This window comes from Plecotus auritus, assembly GCF_963455305.1.
Source record: "Plecotus auritus genome assembly, chromosome: 13".
Lineage (NCBI taxonomy): Eukaryota > Metazoa > Chordata > Mammalia > Chiroptera > Vespertilionidae > Plecotus > Plecotus auritus.
This window is the reverse complement of record NC_137779.1, coordinates 12,172,216-12,178,834: the sequence shown is the minus strand read 5'-3', so window position 1 is coordinate 12,178,834 and position 6,619 is coordinate 12,172,216.

The following is a 6,619-nucleotide window of genomic DNA, read 5'->3' as shown; positions in this document are numbered from 1 at the left end:
CGTAATAGCTGCCCCTGCACTAGGTATCTCATCTAGGCACAGAAAAGTCCACAGAAGCACTTCAGCAGATCTTCCCTCACATCTCATTGGCTAGAACTTAGTCACATGTTCAGTCCAAAGCAATAACTAGCAAGGACAATAGCAGGAGCACCAAGAAGAGTAGGAAGAAAAAGGAGGAGGAGGAAGAAAAAGAAAATGAGATAGAAGGGAAGGGGAAGAGTCACAGAGGAGGAGATTTCTGAGAAATCTCGGAGCTTTTGTAATACCTTCTTTATAATTTCTCTTGGGATTGATTCGCATTTCATTCTTGCCCTCTTTATACCCTTCCTCCTGGCTCTGGCCCCTTCCTGTTCCCTTTGCCTTGGTGCTTCATGGACTTGACTAAGGTGCTTTGAGTGTCACTAGTCTTGTTTCAACAGTTCTGGAATATGAAAGTTTTTATTTTCAAGTTTGTAGGCAAACTTATTTGGCTACAAAATCTGCCCAGTATTGTGCAATATTTAGACTTAAAAAGCAAAACAGAAAAACACAGCCAGGCGGCTACAGATTCAGGATTCAAACCCAATAGTGTTATACCTCCAAGTCCAGACTTCTGTACCACATACCATGCCACATCAAAACCTGACTTCCCTGTCGCTGGCATCATCTTGCAGCCATTTCCCAGTGACTAATTTTTAAATAAGATGTGGTTGCCCCAAAATGTGGTTGCCCCAGCCGGTTTGGCTCAGTGGCGAGAGTCAGCCTGCGGACTGAAGGGTTCCGGGTTCGATTCCAGTCCAGGGCACATCCCCGTGTTGCGGGCTTGATCTCCAGTGGGGGGCATGTGGGAGGCAGCCAATCAATGATTCTCTTTTATCATTGATGTTTCTATCTCTCTCTTCCTCTCTGAAGTAAATAAAAATATATTAATAAAATAAAATGTGGCGCACACAATTTTCTGTACCTAATCTCTCTCTTACATTTGTCTCTTGTCTGGACCACCATCTGCCCCTCTGAGCTGAGGTGACGCTTCAGCAGTGGGGCGAGGCCTTGCCAGCCAAGTTCCTTCCACCTTCATGCCACTTAGCAGCCTCTAGCAGATGCAAGTTTTCTGACACAGGCTCCCATAATTAGCAGATGCTCTTTAATTAGTGTTGTTTTCATTGCAGTTGTTGCCTTCCTGAGATTATCTTAATTCTTAACTCCATAGCCCTCAGGATACACATGCAGCTTATGTGCCATTTGCCTCTCTGGGGATTAGGAGGAAGTGAGATTGTTGGGGATTCTTGTGGTGGAGGGCTTACCCTTTAAAACCAGACTAGTTTCTAGGGAAGTTTCCAGACTTAGCAGAGGCCGGGAGGTTAGAGCTGATAGAACAGTTCTGTAGTGTAGGGAATGGGAGAAATCCAGCCTGCCTGGATTTTAATCTACTTTCTGGCTCTGTGAGCCTGGGCAGATTACATCATCTCTGTGCCTCGTCTGTAAAATGGGAATACTAATAATGCCTATTTTGTGGGGTTGTTGTGATGTTAAATGAGATAATTCTTAGTGCTTAGAACAATAATTAAGTTATAATTAATTATAATTATATTGGTCGCCTGAGGGTCATCTATCACCCACACCTCCAAGAATCACTTGGACCCCTGGGCCAACAACACTAATAAAAGTTAGCATTTGTAGAGTGCTTATTGATGTTGGACTCTTTGCATGCATCATCTCATTTAATTCTCACCCAAACACTGAGGTCCCATTGTACAGATGGGGTTCAGAGAGGTAGAGTGACTTGCCCAAGGTCACATTTTAAAAGTGGCGGAGCAAGGAGTTGAATCTGAATTTAAATTGGCTTTCTTTCATTCCAGCCCTTCTTCTTGTCCCTCCTTAAACAGAGAGTAACTGACCTGGCTTTCATAATGTTGTTTGTTTCTTCCAACTACCCCGTTTGGGGCTTTATCCCATTTTACAATTGATGAAACAAGTTCAGGGGTGTGGAGTGACTTGCCCAAGGACACATACCTAGGAAGGGGAGAGCCAGGATCTGCATCCTCATTTGAACCCGCCTCTGATTTCAGACTCATTCTAGGCTCTCAATCCCTGAGATACATAGCAATTGATTTTGTGCTACTTCCAACACCTGTTCGAGTTTTTAACCCCATTTTACAGTTGAGTATTCTGAGGTTTGGGAGAGAAGCCAGCAAGTGGCAGAGCCAGTGATTCAAACTCCTCCTCTGGACCCAATGCTCTTTTTCCTGCCTTTGGCCAGGAAATGCTGCCCAGGTAAGGGGATAGAAAGAGAAGGGAGTTCTAAAGGGGTAAGGGTGCTCCAAAGTTTAGCTTTGGGTTCACTTATTGCCAGCCAATCTGGGGGCTGCCCAGAGCCCGCTGCTAGCTGGGGCTCTCAGGCTTGGAGGTGTGTTGGCATATACACCAAGTGTCCACCAGGTGGTGCTTTTGCCAAAGGCCGGGCTCCTGGAGAACCCAGGACAGGCCTCACTACCCCACCCTGGGAAGGTAAAACCAGGCACACACTGTATATATCTGCATAGTATGCTCTCCCATGTGCACACACAGGCTGTACAGATCTGTGTACTAGTAAGAGCACACAGGTGTGTCCCAGAGAATCTGTTTATAGCCTGTATGTAGATATTCATGAATACCAGGTAGGTGCATGTACTGGCATATAGGAGTATGTGTGCATGTGCAAATGTGTATACATATGAGAGTGTGCAGAGGGATATAGGCAAAGTTTGTGAGTGTGGGTGTTTATGCATGTGTGTGCACATATGTGAAAATATGTTTGTGAGTGTGTGCAAAAGGGGGTGTATCATCTAGGTGGTAGATCTGCCTAGCCTGAGGTCCTGAGGATCATTATAAAGTTTCTTTCCTAGGCTGGGCCAGATGACATCTCAGGGTCCCCAGTGCCTGGCACATTTGCCAAAGACCCTGCTGGATGGCAAGGTTTGGGAGCAAGAAGGGTCATGGCAGAAGGGCTAGATTTGCTTCCTGGGTCAGGGAGTGCTTGAATTGTGGTGGGGGCACTTTGCTTCCCAGACACTGAGTTCTTTAGTCCACAGAGATTTCTGTGGTTGGAGGAATGGGGACCCAAACTTCAAAGGACAGCATCTAGAACCTTCATCTTGGACTACTAGAGCTCTGGAGAGTATGGTTGGAAACTGCGGGTATAAGGAGTGTTGGCTCAGGGTTCTACTCTGACTCATACCCTTACCAGCTGGGAAGTGAATTCAAAGCCCCATGGAGGAGTTAAAGGCAGGTAAGGAACAGAAGAGGGTAGCATTCATGGTTAAGAACTTGAGCCCCGGCATCAAACCGAAAGGACTTGACCTTCAGTTCTGTTACAGGCTAGGTGACCTTGGGCAAGTCACTTTACCCTCTCCCCGACCTCATTTCCTCAGCTATTAAAAGGAGGAAATGGCAGTGCTTACCTCCAAGGGCTGTTACAAGGAAGAAATTAGATAATGGGCAGAGCGTGCCCAGCTTGTGGAGAGCAGGCCATAAACTATAGCATTACCATTATTTTTTTGTCCTATGGGGCAAACTGGATCATATTTTGGTTTTTAGAAACCAAGAGCTGAGGAATCAGAAGCTCCATGAAGGCAGAGAGTGGTAACTTGAGGACTGGTTGGCAGGGTGGCAGACACAGCCCCTATGGGTCTAATTTGTCTGAATGGCATCTTCTAGAAGCACCTTCATTCCCCTCTCTCCTGCCCTGAGCACATGTAGCAGGAAAAAATAAAGCTGGGGTCAAGGCTTTTGCAGAAGGACTACCAAATGGTACACATTTTCCCACGTAGCTTCCAAAACATGCTCAGCCATTGTTCTGTTGTGTGAACTTCGGTAAGCTTGTCTGTCTCACTGAGCCTCAGTTTGCTTGTCTGTAAAATGGACATAGCCGTGATAGATGTGAGATTTGAGGAGAATGTTGGTGAAGGCCCTAGTGCGTAGTAGGGATCATTATGACAATGGCGGTGGCAAAATTATTGGACAGGGGCAAAAAGAAAAGTGTAAGTATTGACATTTCTTCATCTTACCAAAGGAGGAAAAGAATTATTTTTTGTTGTTGTTTGGTTATCAAGTGGTATTTTGCTGACAAGATGAAATGTGAGAATCTTATATTTGAAGGAGAAGTAATGGGAGAGAGGGTGCAGAAATGAAGGAAGAGTGAGAAAACTGGGGAAAAGACAGAGAGAAACTTACAGTAAGCATTGAGTGAGAGAAGATGGATGAGCAGTTTGAGAGGAGAGAAATTAAAAATAGAAACTGGAGTGATTGCTTTAATGAAGGGAACTTGAGGGAAAGAAGGAAGCAAAAAGGATTTTAAGGTATTATGCCTTCCTTGCCCCTAAAGAAAACCTGTAGTAACAATCTGCACTTTTTATTGAGGCTTTAAGGAGTCCAGTTATTGGAGTTTTATTTGGGTGGGTGGGTGGGAGGTGCCAGAGGACTCAGTTCTGAGAGCACAGGGAAGACCTATGGCTATCCTTGGGGCTCACAGTGCTGGGAGCCGATGGAGGAATGGGTGCCCTAATGGGCATAAAGCCAAATGCAGCCACTCAGGCCAGATGAGTCATCTGGGAGAGATGGAGAGCTAAATGGGTGCTCTGAATTCCATGGTGGTTGTTTCTGAGGACTTAGGTCACTGTCGCATTTGCACACTCAGATGCGAAAATGAGGATGCAGAACCGAAAGGCAGGTTCTTGTCCTGGGGCCAATTTCATAGGGGCTCAGCAGAGCTATGTGCCTGAAGAATAGCTTTTGCCAGTGTGGATCCAAGTCCTAGAAACTCTAATTAGCTAATGTTTCTAAATCTCCTGGAAGTTGTCAAGTGCCAAGTAGTGTTTCATTCCAGGGATACTATAGAAAATTCAGTCCTGGTTTTGGCTATTGATCTGGCTCTGAAAGGGACCCTGGGCCATTACATGATCAGAACTATTAGGATGATTTTTCAATAGACAGACATGTAAAAGCAGCTTAATAAGGATATAATTTTAAGTTCAGATGTTCTGTGCTGTTGGATTAGAAAGGAAGATGTTGAGTTTCTTTTCTTTAAATCCATCTCTACCCGGAGTTGATCGTTATATATGATGTGAGGGTAGGGATCTAATTGTATTTTCCCCCCATATGGATAGTTAGTTGGCCCAGCTAGGAAGCTTGGGAGATACAGTCTATCCTTTCCCCACTAGTTTATTATGCCAGCTGTGCCATCTCTTTGTGTGAGCCTGTCCTATATTTGCATGAATCTGCTTCTAGGCTTTTAATTTTGTCTTGTCCTCCAGCTGCACTATCTTTATTATTATTACTTTATATAATTTTATAATTCTTCAAACTTTCCCTGGTTATTCTTAGCCCTTGCATTGCCATAAGAATGATAAGATGGGCTTGTCATGTTATGTGAAAAATCAGATTGGGATTTTGATTGGAATAGTCTTAAATTTATGGGTTAATTTTGAGAGAAAGGACATCTTCACCATGCTATATCTTCTAGCCCATAAACATATAATATCTCTCTATTTAGTAGATCTTTTATAGATATCTTAGATGAATGTGCCATTCTGTAGTATGTTTACCAGTCAAGGGCCCAGGAGGAAATAGGTCCACCATCCAACCAAATGAAAATTCCTGATGATAAAAGTAGTTTGTGCTCATAAAAGAAATTAAGCCCTAGCCGGTTTGTCTCAGTGGATAGAGTGCAGGCCTGCGGACTGAAAGGTTACAGGTTCGATTCTGGTCAAGGGCACATGCCTGGTTGTGGGCTCGATTCCCCAGTAGGGGGCGTGCAGGAGGCAGCCAATCAATGATTCTCTCTCATCATTGATGTTTCTATCCCTCCCTCTCCCTTCCTCTTTGAAATCAATTAAAAAAAAAAAAAAAATATATATATATATATATATATATAAATAAATTAAGATGATAATGTGGAAATTACAAGAGACCTCTAATCCTATTTTTCAGAACTATTGTTTGTTAACCATTTGATATATAGTTTTCCTTAACTTTTTCCTAAACACAACATTTTAAGCAAAGATGGGATTATTTCATAATTTCTATAACCTGCTTATGTTCATTTTACCATACATCCTAGACATCTCTTCACCTCAACACATAGAAATAGCCCTCCTCTTTCTTAACAGTTGAATGATATTCTATGGTAGGTGTATTGGTCATGGTCCCAATAGGTACACTCAGTTGGGATTTTTAAATGACACTATTTACAGAGGTGTATGCAGGAGAATGTTAAGGCACCCAAATGCTAGCACGAAGACGCTATTTTCACCCCAGATAGAAAGAGGTGCGGGGGAAGGAGCAGTACTTGGGACCAGGGAGAGTAGGAGGACAGCTGGACCAGTGACATCTAGTGAAGTAGAGAGAGAGCTGGGGAAGAAATACTTCAACCTATCCCTCCTTCCATCTTATCTCCTAGCAGGATGAAATCCCACTGGAAACAAGGGAGCTTGGGAGATACAGTCTACAGAGGTCAGCTTCTGGGGGGTGGGGGCACTAACAAGCGGAGAGTGAATGAGGAGAGGGAGCCCAGGGAGAATAATCAGCATGGTATGAGTACACTACTGTTTGTTTAACTGGTCTCTGACACAGGGAGGGAATCAGGCCAAGGGAGCCTGCCCTC